Source organism: Myotis davidii, unplaced genomic scaffold, assembly GCF_000327345.1.
Source record: "Myotis davidii unplaced genomic scaffold, ASM32734v1 scaffold647, whole genome shotgun sequence".
In the NCBI taxonomy this organism is placed as follows: Eukaryota; Metazoa; Chordata; class Mammalia; order Chiroptera; family Vespertilionidae; genus Myotis; species Myotis davidii.
This window is the reverse complement of record NW_006298634.1, coordinates 1,378,834-1,399,644: the sequence shown is the minus strand read 5'-3', so window position 1 is coordinate 1,399,644 and position 20,811 is coordinate 1,378,834.

The following is a 20,811-nucleotide window of genomic DNA, read 5'->3' as shown; positions in this document are numbered from 1 at the left end:
CAGGTGGTGGTCCTGCTGGTCTTCCTGGCCAGTCTGGGTTAGTGGCTGATGGCTGTTTGCAGGCTGGCCAAGCCCCCCAGCAGGGACTCCCACCATGAAGGGGGTGTGGCCAGTCTAAAAACGACCCTCTGCCCCTCACCCTGGCTGGCCAGGCACCCCAGCGGAGCCCCCACCCTGATCTGGGACACCCTTCAGGGCAAACCAGCCAGCCCCCACCCTGATCCGTGACGGCTGCCAGCACAGCGGTGGTGGTGGGAGCCTTTCTTGCCTCCTCAGTACTAAGGATGTCCAACTGCAGCTTAGGCCTACTCCCCACTGGCAAGTGGCCAGCCCCTGAGGTTTCCCTGGCTGCCAGAGGGATGTCTGACTGCCAGCATAGGCCCAATCTCTTGGGGAGCAGGTCTAAGCCAGCAGGTGGACATTCCCTGAGGGGTCCCAGACTGTGAGAGGGCACACGCCGGGCTGAGGGACCCCTCCTGAGTGCACAAATTTTTGTGCACTGGGCCTCTAGTTCTATGATAATCCTCTGTATATTGCACTGTATGCTCACCACCCAAAGTCAAATCTTCCATCATCATATATTTGACCCACTTTCTCCTTTACTACCTCCTCAAATCCTTCCTTCTGGTAACCAACATACTGTTGTCTGTGTCTATGAGTTTTTGTTTGTTTATTTGTATTTGGTTGTTCATTTGTTGCTTTCAGTTTTATATTGCACACATGAGTGAAATTATATGGTTCTTACCTTTTTCCATCTGACTTATTTCACTTACCATGTTATTCTCAAGACCCATCCATGTTGTCTCCATCAATGATACAGGTTTCTGGAATTTTTATTTAACACAAATGATGCAATTCTTAATATGCTTTATCTTTGCATTGAGGTCCCCCCCCCCATTTCAGATCTACTTTTTCAGGAGTAGAAAAGTTTAAAAGGCAAAATATATTTAATTTTACAGCTGATCATTATCTGAATAAAAACTATTAGCCCAATGCCAGCTTTGGGTCTTAAAGGAAAATACAAAAATTGCAATACATTCTTCTAGATATTTCTAAATATAAATTGAATTTTAAAGGACTTATCCACCTTCTGTAACTCATTGTGAAAGAAGACAATGAATCACATAAAATGTATAGAGATGTTTTATTAACAAAATCAGTAAAAAGTTTTATTTTGATAACTGATAAAAATTTTAAATAATTTTCATGAAATTTAAATTATGGAAAAATCCATTTGTTTCATAAATTGAAATAAACTATATCCCACAGTCTTAGTATCAAAATGCATTACATTTACTTTAATATATGTGACGTTCTAAGACTCACCTCAGTACCAAAAAAGCTACAAATGAATTCTTCATCCTGGGTATTACTGACAAAAAAGATTAAATAAATACGTTTGATTTCTTTTCTTTCTTCTAAAGCATAAGCTAGCTATAATAGCAGAATAAAGCCTCAGATTTCTTTTCATACTATATTGCAAAACTTTTATCTAATGTAAATTGATATTTAACAGCTTTTTCTCATCCCTGTGAGGATTTTGCACCTTAAAAAAAATCAATTCTTTCAACAGTCCTAAAGTTAGTTTACCTGATATAATATTTGTTTTCACTAAAAAAATAAATGTATTTTCTCCCTCCTTCAGCTATGTTTTTGCCTTTCTCTCCTTTTTCTCACTCTACTTCCCTGCACTCTTATGGATTCTTCAGTATTATAGTGATGTATTTAATCCTCTACTTCCTCCTCATTTCAGAATATCATTTAAAAATAAGAATTTTATTTTGTTTTTCCATTGTTATTTACAGAAGCCTTTTAATTTTAATTTGCTTTTATTCTTGACAGTATTACTGATGTTCCCCAATTTCCCTTTCTTTTCCCCCTCCTTCCAGTCCCAGCCCCACCCCAGGCCTGTCTGCATCCATTGGTTAGGCATACACTAGTATGTGTATGAATTCTTTAGTTAATCTCTTCCTGTTTCCCCTCCCCTCCCCTCTGAGATCTGTGACTCTGTTTCATGCTTCTGTGTCTCTGGACCTATTTTGTTCACCAGTTTATTATGTTCATTAGATTCCACTTATAAGTGAGATCATGTGATACTTGTTTTTCTCTGACTGGGTTATTTCACAGAAGCTTTTTTAAATACAAGAACTCCTAACAATTAGGTATGACTGCTACCAAGGCAGGTCTGTGCCCTACAGTGCTGCTCGTAAGGTGAATGTTGTTTCAGTTTCTCATAGATAAAGGGCCAAGTGTCAAAACCTGCACAACTATCTTTTTGTCCCAAAGAACTGTTTTAGGATTAGACCCCCACAGGAAAGGACCAACATGGGATTTTCATTACGTTTTGAAACTTTACCTCAAGACAGTGACTTCCAGTAATGTAGTTAGCCACCATTGTTCTGCATTTTTTTATTCTGCAAAATTTATATGAATCTGTCATGGATTAGCAGTGTGATCTCATTGTCATTTGTTTTTGTGAATTTTACACACATGAGTTCATTTAATGTACCTACTTGTCAAGGCTACAGTGCTCTCTTATGTAATCAAACAGGATTCTAGGTGTTACTGTGACGCTATTTTGTAGATGTGGTTATCAGTGACATTAAGTTGACTTTAAGTAAAAACATTACCTCTCATAATGTGGATGGCACATTGTCCTGAAGGCCTTCTTCATCCCTTCGGTTGGAGGCCTTCAGAACAAAAACTGAGGTTTCCAGAAGAAATTCTGCCTCAAGCCTGTGACATCAATCCCCTCCTTGAGTTTCTAGCCTGCTAGACTTCCTTACCAATTTCAGCCTTGCCAACCTCACAAACATGTAAGCCAGGTCCTTACAATAAATCTCCTAGCACACACCTGCATGCATCCATGTGTGGAGTTGTGTGTATACATATGGATGTGTGTATGTGTCTGTGTGTAATCTCTACTGGTTCCGTTTCTTTGCAGAACCCTGACTCATACAATCATCATCTCTTTCTCTTCCAATTCTCCCTTTTGCATCCTCTCATCTCCCCTCTATTGTCCCTTCTGTGCACATTGGTGCATTTACGGGACAACATGGTTGCTGGGATATAGTTGAGGGGAAGCCGAGTTGAAGATATATTGAGTTGGGTTTGGTGGGTTATATGTATGTGGTTTTGCAGTGACCTCCCTTTAGATTTCTCATTTTTTGGACAGCCACACCATGGTAGCATCCTCCAGAAAGATTTCTTTTGCCCACTGTGTTGACTGTGAAATAAATGTTCAAGATTAGAGATTGCAGCATAGGGTGAATCTGCCCTCTGGAACATGTCTCTGGAATGTGAGCAGAGAGGAGGGGGGAAAAAGCAACATTTGAAAGGATGACACAAAAAAACTAGTCTTTGGAAAATTCTCATATATCTTAAAGATCCCATACAACATTGTCTAAAATGCCCTAAAATTTGGATGCATAAATTCGAAAGAATCAAATCTGAATAAGAAATAAATCTGAAGCTAACATTTACAAATGATAAATAAGACATTTTTATTAACCATGACTGCAAAATCTTGCTATCTTCCATATAAAAGATATTTTTTAAATGTTACATGATGTGGTCATTCAAAATATGCAGCCAAAAATGTAGGATAATTATTATAGCATTTTCTCAGGCAGATAATGAAAGTTTCATTATTATGAATTATGAGGCTTACAATAATGTTTTTTTTTTAAAACTGTGGTTTTATTGGGTGTTTTTTCTCACCTAATGGTCATTTCTATTCATACCTAATATCATATTTATAATGTCATGTACTTCAGGTTAAATTCCATCCTGCCAACTATACTAATTTTAGGTGAGAAAAAAAAATCTCTGCAGAAAGGAATCACTGGTCGCTGTCTGCTATAACACGGTCTGAGGTGGTTCTTTGTCCCCAAAGCTGTTGCAGCTGTTCCAACCCCCCGGTGGCTCCACAGAAGGTCGCAGTCTGCCGTCATCCAATGACAAACCCACAGCCCTTAAAGCTGCTTGGTCATGGCCCCGTAACCAGCCTCACAGCACTCTCCACAGAGGTCACTGCTGAGGAAGCCTACACTTCAGGTCACCTGGGTATGTTTGTCCTGCTGGAGCAGAAAAAAAACAGATGAAACAAGTGCCATGGCCCTTGGTCAGTGGCACTCAGGCACTGTTGGGTCCTTGCAAACAGAATGCAAGAGGTGCCTTGTCTTTATATGTGTTTCCTTTCTCTCACCATAGAAAAAGATGGTCATGAAGCAGAAGTAATGTAATCAACTTAATTTAATGGAATATTATTCAACCTTCAAAGAGAAGCATGCCCTGCCATTTGCAACAACATAGATGAACCTAGGGAACATTACCAGTATGCTAAGTGAAATAAGCCAGGCACCGAATTAAAAGTACTGATGATCTCAATTAGAGGTGGAATCCAAAGTCAAATACAGAGAGTGCTGCAATGGCTATGTCTGGAAGGAGGGGAAATGAGGAGATGTTGGTCAAAGGGTACAGTTCGCAGGGAAGATGATTAAATTCTGGGGATCTAATTATAATGTGATTATGATTAATCATACTGAGTTGTATATTTGAAGTGTGCCAAGAGAATAGGTCATATATGTTCCTACCACAGACACACACACACATACACACACACACACAAACACACACACAACTATGTGAGGTGATAAATAGCATCTATATTAATTAGCTATATGTGGTAATCATTTCACAATGTATACATTTACTAATACGTCACATTGTGCATTATACATGTGTACATTTTTATTTGTCAATTATACTATCAACAAATGTGGGTAATAAATTTTAAATTGTATTAGAGACTAAAAAGAAATAGCTCCAAGATGAGAAGGATATTGGCTAAGAAAAGGTATGAACCCCAGGAGAGGCATCTGCCAATCATCCTGGATTAATCCAATAAAATTAGCTTCTGACTCATGCAAAGCTTTCTGCAAGAACACATGATTCTCAGAACACCTATTCCGCATGCAGTGACTTAGTGGACTGAATACCATGGTGCTGTATTCTCAACACAATGCCTCCCCAATGAGAGGAGAGAATCGTGCAGCTACTTTCTTCACTGCCTCTGCTCCCAAATGTCATACGCTACCTTTGCTCGTATTACATTGGCCAGACCAGTCACACACATTGACCCAGGAAAAAAGAACTGAATACTGGTGAGAGGTGGCTATTGGTCTCCCTCAGAGACTGAGAAGTGAAACTCGGTATATTAATTATTGAGATGTAATGGTAGGAAGAACATCTTCCCTGCAAATAAATGCAAGACCATGAATGGATTGAGTCCTGGCAAAAGTCATGGATTCATTTTTGTAAATATTTTATTTGTTGTTACATTCTAAATTCTCCCCATTTTTTACTATAAACCTGCATAGCTCATATAATAAGATGTATATTCAGTATAAAATACTAATTGAAAAAGTAATTTAAATGCATGCATTATCACAGGGAATGCATGAGGAAACATTAGGTCAGCATGAGGCAAATACTTTATGAACATCAATCGTGACATTCCTGGCAGTTTCTAAACCTTTGGCATTCTGATTCAGCTGAAGCACCTACAAACTCCTGTGGCCTTCAGAGGTATGTTTTCTCCTGCGACATGCAAACATACAATCCATCTAAACCTTTCAGATGCAGTTGCATAGACTATGGAAAACAAAATCACTTTTCCAGAAAACTTAGATAAAAATGAATAAAATTTATACCACTTTGCATTACTACCAAAAGTGTAAAGTTTTCCTTTCTCCACATTTTCACCAGCATTTATTTCTTTTTAACCACAACCATCTTAACAGGTATGAAGTGATACCACATTGTGGTTGTGATTTGCATGTTTACCATGGGCTAGAAGACTTGTTGATTCAGATTTGTGTCCCTAGATCTGCTATCCATCTATGCTGCAGAACTGCAGGAGGAAATGCAATTGGCATCCCAAAATTAATATGTGTAAAACAGAATCACTATTATCTCCTCCTTGTTCCAACTAATTCCAGGAAACTGAATCTGACCTGGTATTTATGATTTATTTATTTTAAAATTTATCAACAGCACAAATATTCAGCAATTTTCAAAATCATTTTACTTCTCCCATGTAATATGGACATCCCTTGAATCATCACTCCCTGCCTCTTTTATCTTATATTGATGACTTCCTTTTTGCTTCCCTCCAGCCCTATGGCCAACAGCCTATTTCAAGTTTTTATCTTGTTCAACTAGACTTCTGCAATAGCTACCAAACTTATTTTTCTTTCTCTATTCTTAAACTCATTTGATCCATCATTCACAGGAGTCAACTTTATTACCTTTAAAATGCAAATTAGCTTATTAAATCCAGTGTTTTAAAACTTCCACTGGGGTTTCTGTTACAGATGGAATAAAACCACAATTGCTACTTGGATTAGGAAGATCTGCATAATCTCTATCCTCCTAGCTCTACCCCGCTGGTCTCTCTGGTGGGGTATATATACCAAAACAGAACAAAGATAATTCATCAAGGGCTGGAAAAAAAGATTAAACTTATATATCATTTCTAAAATGAAGAAATATATTAAATTTAGTGTTACTCATATTTAATGCACAAGTTCCCATGGTCTCTTTTATTTGGCCTATTTGTCAAACAAGTTTTCTGAAAAAAGAATAAGGTTTTCAAATGCAAAGGAATTAACAATTACTTCCACATTTATTCTTTTCAGTTGGAAAGTTATGGAATTTTCTAATTTATCTGTGCCTAGCTCACAAATTATATTGTATCTACAACTAAGCTGGCTTTTAAAGTATGTAAACTCCCTTAAAAGTTTTCTGCCAACCCTCTCCCTCAGATTTAATAAATTTCCATTAATGTCATTATATATGAAAGGGAGAATGTAGTATTCATAGTTCCCCTGCTCTTATGTAAGTTACCAGCCTTATTATGAAATGCAGTGGAAATTGAATCAGATATGTACGTATGATGCCTTCAGATATTAGCAAATGACACTGTGCACAAAGATGCAACATAGATTTCTTTTTTAAAATATTTTATTGATTTTTTACAGAGAGGAAGGGAGAGGGATAGAGAGTTAGAAACATCAATGAGAGAGAAACATCGATTAGCTGCCTCCTGCACACCTCCTACTGGGGATGTGCTGGAAACCAAGGTACATGCCCTTGTCCAGAATCGAACCTAGGACCCTTCAGTCTGCAGGCTGACGCTTTATCCACTGAGCCAAACTGGTCAGGACGCAACATAGATTTCTAATCTGTTCAAACATTTTTAAATGAGTTTTAGTAAGTTTTAAACCCATATTTTAGGATATAAAAATGCAACACTCTCTAAATTTTGCAAAAATAACTGAGTAACCAAACAAAGGATATAAGAACAAAGCTGTGTTTTGGGTTTTTTAGTGCAAGTTTGAAGAATAGGATTAAAAATATGTACCCATGATTTTAGTAAGCCTGACCAAGGGTATATTTCTTTCTGATATTATTACAATGACTAGGGTCCCAGTGCATGAAAATCGTGCACAGGATGGGCGGGGGAAGATCCCTCAGCCCAACCTGCACACTCTGTCATGTTCTGGGACCCCGGCCACTCCAGGCCTAGGCACAGGCCTACAGGCTTGGGGTGGCCTGGCTTCCAAGGGCCCATTTTATCAAGAGAACAAAGTCGGCATTAGTTACAGACCTCACCGAACCCAGTACAGTGCATCTGTGCATACAACTGCCTTGTTCATGTGCCTGCTTCACCCTACTGAATTACTAACATCTTGAGGACATAGCTCTGTCTTATCCTGCTTCACCTTCAGTCCCTGGCCTGGTGCCAGGGACCTGGGAGTGTTTGCTGAGTGAGTGAGTGAGTGAATAAATGAGTGAGTAAGTGAATGTGTGAATGAATGAGCGAATAAGTGTATGAGCAAGCAGCTATAGGACGAGAACTTCTGCTGAGTCACCATGGCAAGCGACAGAAGATCCCGCCTTGCTCCCTGCTGCCCTGTGCCCACCCCGGGAAGTTCCCGCCCCACTCCCAGCAACCCAGTGCCCTGCTCCCCACTGCATAGTTCCTGCCCCACTCCCTGCTGCCTGGCGCCCACCCCAGGAAGTTCCCACCCCGCTTCCAATGGCCTGGCCCCCCGCTCCCCACTGCGTAGTTCCCACCCTGCTCACAGTGGCCCAGCACCCCATGTAGTTCCCGTCCTGCTCCTGGCTGCCCAGCGCGTGGCTTGAGCATAGTGGAAGGGATGGCTAATTTGCATGTTTCTCTTTTACTATATAGGATATTTTCAGTGAGAACAAAATAAAAAGTATTCCATTAATAAATTTAAAAAATATTTGTCACTTTTATCTCATTGTTTTAAATTTTATGTCTGGATATTTTGATAACCTATACTACCAGTGCTTGTACTTAGTAATCACTGTAAGTAAAAATGTTCATGTAATATGGATGGATACTTAATATATTTTAAAATATATTTTTATTGATTTCAGAGAGGAAGGGAGAAGGAGAGAGACCTAGAAACATCAATGATGACAGAATCATTCATCAGCTGCCTTCTGCACATCCCCTTCTGGGAATTGTGCCTGCAACCAGCATGTACCCTTGACTGGAATTGAACCTGGGACTCTTCGGTTCGCAGCTGACACTCTATCCACTGAGCCAAACCATCTAGGGCAATACTCAATATTTCTAAAAGATGAAGTGTGTACTTGAAAAAGTTTAAAGACCACTACTCAACCTATGTCCATTCTCCTCTCTTTAATCTTTGTGTTTTTGTCAGTCTTCTATTATTTCAATGTTATTTCAACCTATTTCTTGCTTCCTTCTCTCACATTGTCTTTTATAAGCCCCTAATTTTAATTTTCTCTACTGAAAACATAAGCTTAAAAGACAGTAAATCTGAATATTTGTTCAAAACCACACTGCTTTGTACATAGTGATAGTAGCTAAAATTTTCTTGATTGGAAAAAAACTCTTACTTAAAATTGTATTTTTTTTAGTTTTGTAAAATAAAAACAAAAATAGTGGTGCTTCAGAGGATTAAAGTACATGAACTTCCTAGTTAATCCATTAGTAGAGACATTTACTATTACTATAGTGCTTTTCATATATTAGCTAATTAATATTCAAACAATGCTTCATGGTACTTTTGGGAAATGCTACTTAAAGAAAACAGAAAAAGAGAACTTAATTTGCCAAGGGTCAAAGATTTGGTCAATAACAGAGTCCTTTCTAAAGACCCTAGACTTCATGTTTCCCATTCCTGTGCTAGAACTAAAAATGAAATTGATTCAACTCCATGAAGGAAGAAAACAACTTACAAAATTATACAGCTTGAAGGGTCTTCATAGGTCATTAGACCAATTACCTATTGGTAACATACCACTGAAGCTAAGCATCCTCATCCCCTGAATTATATGTGAGTATATCCTTGTAGAATAACTAAGTTTCCATGTGAACTCTAAGACAAAAATGAACTTACATTTTTTGATAACTACTTTGCCAGAGGACAGTTTTTATGGTAATTTTCTAGGAAAATAAGAGAAATAATGGATAGTGCCTAAATTATGCAAATGAGGTAATTCATCTGATATTTTATTTTATCACATGAAATATTTGGAAGAACATGTCCTTACAAAGTAAATATTTTTCTGACAATTTGAACATATTTTCTCTATTCATTTTCTTATATTAGAACATCTGAAAAAATACTATTCTATAGAGAATTCATTATCTGTACTTGGTACAATGGTCATTTCTCTATTTCCATTAAATACAGTCTTATCATAATTATAGGTTAAGGAAGTCTCAAGACCACTAGTTTCATTTAGTTAATAATTTCAGCATATGTCCAGCTATTTCATTCAGCTCAAGAAATTCTTACCTGATTTGATATTTCCTAATTGCTATGGGAATGAAGAAGTGAGAGCATTCCTGACAGAGGAAACCTAGAAAGTAATGATTCTGTAACAAAAATATTGAAATTCCTTCTAGAAAAGTGCAAAATGGGCTTTTGATTATAAGTACCCTTATTCCTTATTGAGTGGTAAGAAACAAAGAATAGAGAAATACATAATCATAAGGCAAAGGTGGACAAGAATTAGGTCACTTGGCATTGGAGACCATATTAAAGTTATTTATCCTAATAAAATGGAAAACCATTGAAGAATTGTATGCTTTTAAAAATGTTCACTCTTGATGGAATGTAAATAATATACTAAAAAGGAGCTAACAGAAATTGAGAGGGTATCAACAAGGAAGCTAGTGTGTAATTTAAACAAAGGTAGTGATGTTTGGTCTAGGGTAGTAGTGGTAAATACTGAGAAAAACGGATGTCCTAAAAGTGTATAATGGATATAATACTGATAGTATATGATGAGAAATAAAACAGGGTGTGAGTTGGCAAGGTATCAAAAATAAATACAGAGTTCTGAATTGCACAACAGGATTATTGTTGGTGGATTTTCATAGAATACTAGAGGCCTGGTGCACAAAATTCATGCAAGGGGCTTGGCCCTTGCAGCCCCAACATCATCTGGAAGGTTGTCCAGAAGGTCATCCGGATGGTTGTTCTGCTGTTCAGTCTAATTAGCATATTAGCTCTTTATTATATAGGATGGAAATTTATGGGGGGAGATCTGATTGGAGTGGAATTTTATGATATTCATTTTAAACATTTTATTTATGAAATATCACAGTAGAAATATCAAAAAATAAATTAACATAGAATAGAAGTGATCATCAAAAGATATAAATTTTAAATTCAAAGAGCATAAGTGATCATGATAAAAAACAATAATTGCTAGTGTATAAAAATTTCCCTCTTGCTGCTACTGTCTCTTCTCCCATTCTCTACACTATACATAGGGTTTATATTCACCTATTCATTCCATTCTACAGCTGTTTCAGGAATTTCTAAGTTAGATCTGTCATTTCCAGATACGGTTTGCAGGCTTCACTAAAGGAGAATCTAGGGACCAGAGCAAAGCAAACAAAACTTCAGGTGGAAACAATTACTGAATGATAGAAGTTATATGATTTAGAAGTAATAGATGCATGTCAGGGTATTTAGACAGAAGAAATTCCTTGAGGAGTTAAAAGGTGTAAAGATAATGAATAAGAAAGGAAAGGGAAGTTAAGATATGTTACTTGGATTAAGTTCTGCAACATTTGAAAATTATTTTTACAAATAATTATTCTACATCACTAGAATTCTTTTAAGTATTATTTGTTTTTAAACTATGTATTTAACAACAACAACAAAAACAACTCTATGATTGGAACAAATTCTCTCTTGTAGCTTCAGGAGCATTTAAATTGCCTTTATTCCAGAAGATTGCTTGGAGGATGCAAAGATCTGAAGACCTGAGCCTTTTGTGAAGTTTATTCATCTCTAGTAATAGACCTTAAATTTCTATTGAGGGTTCAGAACATCAACTTTTGGCTTATTGAAAAAAAGGCCCCGTAACTGAGTTTCTATAAAAAGTGCCTGGAAGGTCAAGTAAATTAGAGTAAAAAATTTATCTATTTCTTGAAACAGAAAAAGGCATAATTCACTTAAGTGGGAATTATAATATATTACAGCTGTTTTAATAATCATTCTCTCAGTTGATAATGTTCTCTTGAAGAGGTTTCCAGCCTCTCTCTCTGCTTTGATTTTCTAATTTATAAATACAGACCACATTCTTATACCATTTGCATTTCTCAGATCTTTAGGAAAGATTGTGGGTGGTAAAGCTTTTAAAATTTTAATGCCATTTCTTTCTTTTGTTGTTGAGGAATGCTGTTATAGACTATCGATGAAAGAATTACACAAGCTTGAATGGCATTCTAGAAGACTGTTTTAAGCTGTCATAAGTTGCCAGTTAATTGAAATATTTACCATAGTAATATAAATTTCAAATGAATTGATGTAATATACTTATTTAAATAATTCTATGCTCTGTTATAGTAAAGGAGGTGCAGTTATTCTAGATAGTTTTCCCAAGTTTAGGCAAATTATCCTTCCTATTTTCTTGAGTCTGATATGATACAAAACCTGTTTATAGTTGTCAATAAAAATACTAGGACAAAGATAATAGAAGGGAAAACACTAGAGTTCGCACTTATTTGATGTTCTGTACATTTAATTGATAACCTTCACAACGATTTCTTAACCCCTGTAATTGGTTTGTGTAAAGTGTGTTGGTGTGTATGTGGAGAAGTTCTTCTATTAGTAGAACTTCTATTATACATTTTTTCTTGATTTTTCACATCCTTGATAGTGTCAATATACTATTAATGGTAATAATAATAAGAGGTGCCTACCTATATATTACAATGAGAATAAAACCAAGACAGGCAGTTTCTGGTAAATACTCATTTGTTCTATCCTATCTAATAATAGAGAAACATGGTAATTAACCGTAACTTCGCTACCCTTCCCATTGGCTAATCAGTGAGATAGGCAAATTAACTGCCAACCAAGATGGCAGCTGGCAGCCAGGCAGCTGAAGCGAACAGGAGGCTTGCTTGCTCCAGTGATGGAAGAAGCCAAGGTTCCCCGCCTGCCACTACCAGCCTCTGAGCTGCACTCTAAGCAACTGTGTTGCAAATATAGAAGCTAAACAAACCCCAGAAACCTGCTTTCAGCCAGCCGGCCTCGGAGCTGGAGCTGCAACAGTATTTCAATTATGGAAGTCAAGCAAACCCAGATACCTGCTTTCAACAGCCAAGGTCTCAGAGCTGGAGCCAGTCTCAGAGCTAAAGCTGGCTCTCAGTTCCAGTGACAGCCATAGTATGTAAATAAATCCCAGAATAAGAAAAAAAAAAGAAGAGATTGGGAGCTTCAGTCACCTGCCAGCCTGAAAACAGCCTGCAGCCCATCACCCAGAATGGCCAGGCACCCCAGTGGGGACCCCTACCCAGAAGGGGGTGTGACCAGCTGGAAACAGCCATCATCCCCTCAACCAGGCTGCCCAGGCACTCCAGTGGGGACCCCCCACCCTGAAGGGGGTGTGACCAGCCTGCAAACAGCCATCATGATCTCTGGTAGTCAGGGCGCTCTCACATTGGAGGAGCTCTGCTCAGCCACAGCCAGGCTGATGGCTGCCAGTACAGCAGTGGTGGTGGGAGCCTCTCCTGCCTGCTCAGGAGTGCTAAGGATGTCTGACTGCAGTTTAAACCTGCTCCCCACTGGCAAGTGGACATCCCCCCGAGGGCTGCTGGGCTGCCAGAGGGATGTCTGATTGCCATCTTAGGCCTGATCCCCCAGGGAGCGGGCCTAAGCCAGCAGGTGGTCATCACCGAGGGGTCCCAGACTGTGACACTGCACAGGCCAGGCGGAGGAACTCCCTCCCCCCGAGTGCACAAATTTTTGTGCACTGGGCCTCTAGTTGTATAATAAGTATAATGTGGTATTAAGAAATCAAAGAGTCTATGTTAAAGCTTGGGCTGATATGCAGATGATTTAATGCTAACAATAAGATTTTGGAGCTCAAATACACTCCTAAAATGTACATAATTATTGTTAAAAATGATAAAGTATTATATGTACAGTAAGAGATTGTTAAAGATTGAATGTTTGTGTCTTGCCAAAATTTATATGTTAAAACAAATATCAAGGGGATGGCATTTGGAGTTGGTGCCCTTAGGAGGTGATTAAATCAAAGGGTGCAGCCTTCATGACTAGGATTAATGCCCTTACAAAGAGGACCCAACACGGCCGGTGTGGCTCAGTGGTTGAGTGTCAACCTATGAACCAGGAGGTCACAGTTGTTGCAGTCTATAAACCAGGAAGCAGACCCACACCAGGCACCGAATATGCAGGTGCCTTGAGCTCAGATTTTCCAGCCTCCAGACTGTGAAAAATAACTTTCTGTTTTTTATAAGCTTCCTGGGCTGTGCTATTTTGTGATAGCAGCATGAGTAGACTAAAATATAAAAGAAATGGAGGCATATAATACAGAATCATCTCTCCTTTCTTTTTTTAAACAAAATTGATAATCTAAAAATTACTACTCACAAAAATAGCAAGTATCTTCATATTCTAAAGCAGAAAGTGTTAAATCCTTATCATCCCATTTAATAATACTCTCAAATTACACTTGAGCATCCTTAAAACTGAAGAGGCCTATAAAAATTCCAGACTCGATGTAGCAAGTTTTCTGAGCCATAAGATAAATTCCCCATCTCCAAGCCAAACAAACAAATAAGCAAATAAAAATATTAAGGGATATGTTTCCAACATAAGAACCAATTACTAACGTATTTTCCAACATACTTAGAATGTTGGTTAACTAATCTTTTGTTTATCTGCATTGCTTATATTCTTCATGCACACCAGTATTCTGACATTGCAAGCTAAACAATACATTTATATTTGAGTACATTTGAATATTTTGAAAAATACAGATGCTTCTAATATATTCTTTCAAATTCAACTAAAATACCCATCATTGAAATTAACCCAGTTTTCTCTTGACTAGTCTTTGGTACTCCAGGGTATAGATTATGTAAGTTACTAAGTTCAAGTAGCTATTTATAAAAAATCATAATTTTTTCTCTTATGGAAATGATCAACAATATATTGTAAATATCAATATTTCTTATGAAATGTTAAATATGTAACAATGATTGGATCTATTCTAAATCTTCCTAGAACAGCTTGTTTCTAATATTTTCTTATTAAAGCTAATAAATATTTTGTATCATTATGCAATTTCAAGCATTTCCTCTAGCTTATAGCATATGGTCACAAGATATGACCAAAGGCTTTATATATATTTTTTAACTCTATGTATTGAGCTAATAGAAAATATATTACTGTTTTTAATGAAGAATAAAATATAATTATAATGAGGCATATTCTCTCTAATTTATTCTCTCAAAGTGTAATACTATGAACTGGTTATAAAACTGTGGAGGGCTCCTAGAAGCTGAATTAATTTATGTGAAATAGGAGATGGAAAAACACTAACACTCTGCTAGATTGTGTGTAATAGCATAAGGAAACAGATATGATGAGTTAGAGGGATAGGTAGAGGGATCTGACCTTTTGTTTTCTAGACTACAGTTTATGGTAAATAATAGTTTGGTATGGTGATCAGGGATTGTGGCTATTAATACATAACACCCAGTTAAATTTGATTTTTAAAAAGTTATCCATTGTTTATCTAAAATTTAACTAGTGCCTTTTTTATTTTTTAAACATATTTTATTGATTTTTTTTTTACAGAGAGGAAGGGAAAGGGATAGAGAGTTAGAAACATTGATGAGAGAAACATGGATCAGCTGCCTCCTGCACACCCCCTACTGGGGATGTGGCCACAACCAAGGTACATGCCCTTGACCAGAATCGAACCTGGGAACCTTCAAACCACAGGCCGACTCTCTATCCACTGAGCCAAACTGGATAGGGCTAACTAGTGCCTTTTATTTTTATTTACTCAGCCTGACCTCCTTAATCAAGGCCTGACAACATATAACAAGACACGTAGTGAGAGGACAAAATAAGCCTACTTATTTAAACCATAGGGTTATTGCAGGGAATACTAGCAAATTTAAATTGATACAAACATGTATATTGTGCTAGAGAGGAAGGTAATTAAACTCAATGGAATTTTACTATATTTACATATACAAATTTTAGAAATTTAGACATATGGATTATTTGAATTTACATCTTGACTCTTTCTCTTAAGTCACAAGGCCCAGTTTGCTTCACATTTAGCTAACAGAGTTGTCCTAATTTATGTGAATATAACATTCAGTTTCTCCTCCAGAATAATAAAAATTTAATATTTTTGTTTATGTAATTTTTTTAACTTTACAAATTATATGTGATATAATTATCACATATTATATACAGCACTGGAATTCATATTTTACTATGCATTGACAAAAATGTTTATAGATTGTTGTTATACTGATGCACTGACAAATTCCCATTCAGTAAAACACTTGGTACATTATAGTCAAATTTGAAGGAAACCTACCAAAGGACGATATGGAAATGCAATGCTGGGAATACCTACATAATCATTTTGAAAGCTTAGATGAAGATAGATGTCGAATTCAACAATCACTTTTGTATCTTACTCTTACTGTGTTTGGATATTCACATTTTCTGTATAACCACAGGGAATCATTCCATAAAAAGGTAGACAAAAAACGAAGATGGAGTTTAAGAGATAACACTTTTGTGTGCTCTGCATGCTTTTGCCTTATGTTCTTATATGAGGGTAATAGGCATGCATCTTTGAAATTATACCTAGGCAGGATATTTTAAATTAGCTCATTTTAAATTCAGAAAAATTCCATTGAAAAAGGCAAATACTGTTTTCTGTTACCATATACATAGGTTCTTGCACGGGCTTTGAAATATATCTCATAGGAGCAGGGACTGGCACTGATTGATAAAATAGAAAATCTTACCTCTAACTTGAGAAGAATACTTATTTCTCCACAGGTTTCAACATTGCTTTAAAAAAAATTGTAGTTGTTGATCAAAGAGGAATAAAAAGAACATAGTTGAATACTACAAATAAAGAAAACTATATTATAAAGTTTTCAAGAAACTTATATTGCTAACACAAAACTTTATTTTTTACAAAATATGGACAAAAATTATGACAGGCTATTTGCAAACACCATATTGCTCAAAAAAGCAAGATGGATTTAAAGTACAATCTATCCTAATAAAAGAGTAATATGCTAGTTATACCGGACATCTTTCCAGACAAGGTGGTGGGGCTGAGGCAGAGGCAGCTAGGGGCAATCAGGCTGGTAGGGGAGAGCAGTTAGGGGGATCAGGCCAGCAGGGAGAGCAGTTAGGGGCAATCAGGCTGGCAGGGGAGTAGTTGAGGGCATCAGGCAGGCAGGCAGAGTGGTTAGAGATGATCAGGCAGGCAAGCAGGTAAGCTATTAGGAGCCAGTGGTCCCAAATTGCAAAAGGGATGTCCCAGCTTGGAGAGGGTCCAGGCTGGGCTGAGGGGGCCAACTGTGCACAAATTTTGTGCACTGGGCCTCTAATTAGCAATATTTCTGTTCTTCGGTGGGAAAATTTGCTATTTCAAATTTATTTTTTATATTTAAAAATATTAAATCATTTGTTTCAACAAAACTGTTGTATTCTATGCTAGGCACAGCTTTATATGTGGATTCTGAAATAGCTAAATAACAAAAATATAACATTTCACATACTTGTTCATGTGTAAAACCATAGAAAATACACAAAATAAATAAATAAAACATACTATATGACATATGGTAATCATTGCTAAGGAAAAATGGTAGAGTAGAAGGACAGGCAATATTGGAGTGGGAATGGCTATTATAAATAGGGTGTCCACACAGAGAGGGCAATAAGTTCACAGAAGACAAGAATGTGAGCAAGTGAGTCATGTTGAAGGGATAGAAAGTTAATAAGATGTTGGGCATGGGGAGAAGGTAGTAAAGCTTAGAAACAGTGAAATCAGTTAGGAGTCTTAGAAAATCCAGATGAAAGATAATAATGACTTGGATCAGGATGAGAGCAGAGGAGTGGAGAGAGATCATTGGATTCTGGAAATAGTTTAGTATATCTACATAGCAGCAACTGTAATTACTGATTCTTTGGATGCAGTATGTAAGAGAATGTATTACACATGGACACGGACAATAGTGGGGGGAAGGCCTAGGGAGGGGCAGGAGTAAGGTAGAGGGGATCAATGGGGGGATGAAAGCAGGGCATCTGTAATACTTTCAATAATAAAGATTTTTTTAAAAAGAATACCAAGGTATTTATGTGAGTAAAAAGTAGTGGGGTGAATGAAGATTTTATACTTAACTGAAAAGCAAATCATGCAAGAGCAGGTTTGGAGTGGTGATCATGAAAATCAGGAGTTCACTTTTGCATATCAGAAGTTTGACTTGCAAATTACACATCTAGCAAAGATGCATAAAGGGAATGTGAATATACACATCTGGAATTTAGAGGAGGGGAATTACCTGAAGGCATAAATTTGGGAGTCATTAACATTTAGATGATAACTAAAGCCATAAAACTGGATGGAACACCAGAAGACAGAGTTTTGATGGAAGAAAAAGGAAGTAGAAGTACTAAGCCGAGACAAAGATCAAAGGATTGGGAGATGATAAGGAAACAGAAAATTGAGAAGGAGCAATGAACGAAGGAGGAAGGAAATCCACGATCCACAAGACATTAGAAGAAAGTAGCTCAAGGCTGAGGGAAGACTGATAAAAATTAAGGCTGAAATATTAAACAAGATGAGTACTAAAATTATCCATCTTCTTGACCAAATAAAATAAAATTTTGAAAAAAAGAAAATAGAAAACCATACTAATGCTTCTTGCAAATGTTTTATTGAATTACTAATCGCTATAATCTCCTAGGAGAAGGCATTTGTTTGGTTTGACTAAATTCTTAAGGGAAGAGAATTTAATGGGCTTGGAGTAATATTTCCACCATAAAATCCATGCTCCAAGAGTCCGGGTACCACAGTGGGGATTTTTCCTTTTGCAAAATTATCCATTTTAAATACTTTCCAGCCTAGAAAAAATAATCATGCCATTAACTTAGTTTCAGGTCCCACTGGGCCTATAGACATGGATAACATGCCACTTATCATTTACATTTTCCTTAGCAGATTGGGACTCCTGGAATCCAGCGTAGTAATGAATCACTATTTTAAAGATTACTACATGTCTGATTTATTTCCTTTACCAAAGACACAATTAGTAAATTGTTTTAGTTTGTTGTAGGAAGACTAGGAAAACATTCTCTGAGTATTTACATTGAAAAGACCTTCCTCTATGATAGACTCGTGACCTATGAACAGACTCATGTTTGGGAGTTATTAACAAGTTACAAGTAATTATATTAATGTGTATTTTATAGTAGAACCTGTAAGCATCTATTTAACATTTTTGTATGTTCAACCATTAAATGGGCTATAACCATAATGTAATAGGAGCAGAGACAGAATGCTCACAGGAATGGTACAACTAGGATCTCTGACCCGCAGTGACTTGGCAGTGGCAGTTCTCAGATGACACACCCGGAACCAGAGAGAGGAGGGCGCCCGATTCTGGAGTTCATCACCTGAGAACCGCCCTCTTGCAATCTAGGACCTTTTGGGGGATGTCAGAGAGCCAGTTTATGTCTGATCCCCACAGGCCAGGCTTAAGGACCCACCTTTTGGAGGGACCCCGCTCAGCAGACGACCTTCGAGTCACGGTGCCATACCAGGTGTGGCCAGCTGGCGAGAGACTACAGGAGGATGGATCCAGGGTGTGTCCAGTCCCTCTTGCCCAGTCCTGCCCTGCTACTACCTTCTAATTAATTTCTTTTCAATGTGCATGAATCCATGCACCAGGGCACTAGTATTCTATAAGAAAAATCAGTCTTTTATAACCTAGCCATGGATATGATGGAGTAAGAGAATATTAAAAATAAGAAAGAGTTGTCTGATTTTGCTTACTACTTTCAGTCAGGAAACAAAAGAATTGAAAGAATGAGATAATTTAACAGCATTTTACTTTCTTGTCAAATTATTTCTTTACTTGACAATACTTGCATGGATAGGAATTTTTTTACATAAAAGGAGAAAAAATATAAAATTTCCTGGGGCCCTGGCAAGCATAGCTCAGTGGTTAAAAGGTTGAGGGATCAATTCCTGGTCAAGGGCACATATCTGGGTTGCAGGTTTGATTCCCAGCCTGGTTGGGGCCTGTGCAGGAGGCATCCAATCGATGTGTCTCTTTCACATCAATGTTTCTGTCTTTTGTCTCTCTCTCCTCTCTCTCACAGCCTCCTCCCTCCCTCCCTCCCTCCCTTCCACTCTCTAAAAATCAATGGGGAAAAATATATTTTGGGGGAAACCTTTTAGTGACCTAAAGCAAAATTATTAGTGAAAATGAGAATATCAGATGACAAAAGAAAGCCTCAGCAATTATTCATATAAGCTTAGATAATTTTTTGGTTTTATTTAAAGAAATTTTGCAAAGCACTGTCTAAAAGACATTAAATTAATCATAAAAAGACATTCATCATTTAGAACAAATGGAACAGGAATTGGACATGTATTCCATTCTCTCCTTAATTGGATGTAAAAACACATCTTTGCATTGAATATTTCAGTTGAAATAAAACTTTTTATAGCTTCCATTAAATATATGATATGGATAAAATACCAATTTAACCAGAGAAAAAGTAACCTTATTTTGTTCCTTAGACAAGAGAATATTAAAACTTCCAAACTCAGGAATAGACAAAAGATAATAACAGAAATGTTTTCTGTGGCTTATTTTTCTGTGATCAGTAATTTGGAATATCTATATATATAAAACTCTAATATACAAATAGACCAAATGATAGAACAACCAAAGAACCGGTCGCTATGATGTGTGCTGACCACCAGGGGGTGCATGTGGAACATGGTGGACGTCGGCAGCAGGCAGCAGAGTGTAGAGCATGGCGGGTATAGGCCCTGGTGGGATGGTGGAGCAGGGGAGCGGGGGTGCCAGAGCAAGGTGGGGCGCCGGTCACTGTCATCTGGGAGAACCTCTGGTGGTTACTGAAAATTCTTTGCTCCCATGCATCATGGTCCCGCCGGCACTCACACCTACTGCCGGCACCTGGCACCAAGCCCCAAACACTCAGCACTGTCAGTGGGTACGAGCAGCAGCTGCTGGCCCCAATCGCCCTTCAGGGCTTCTCCACCTCCCCCTGCTCCTGAGGGGTTATCAGGGTGGCAGCACCTCTTGCATCTCACTGCTGGCACCAGCCCTGCTCGCACCCCCAGCTGGTACTGGAGCTGCTGCTTGTACCGGCTGCTGGCACCCGGTGC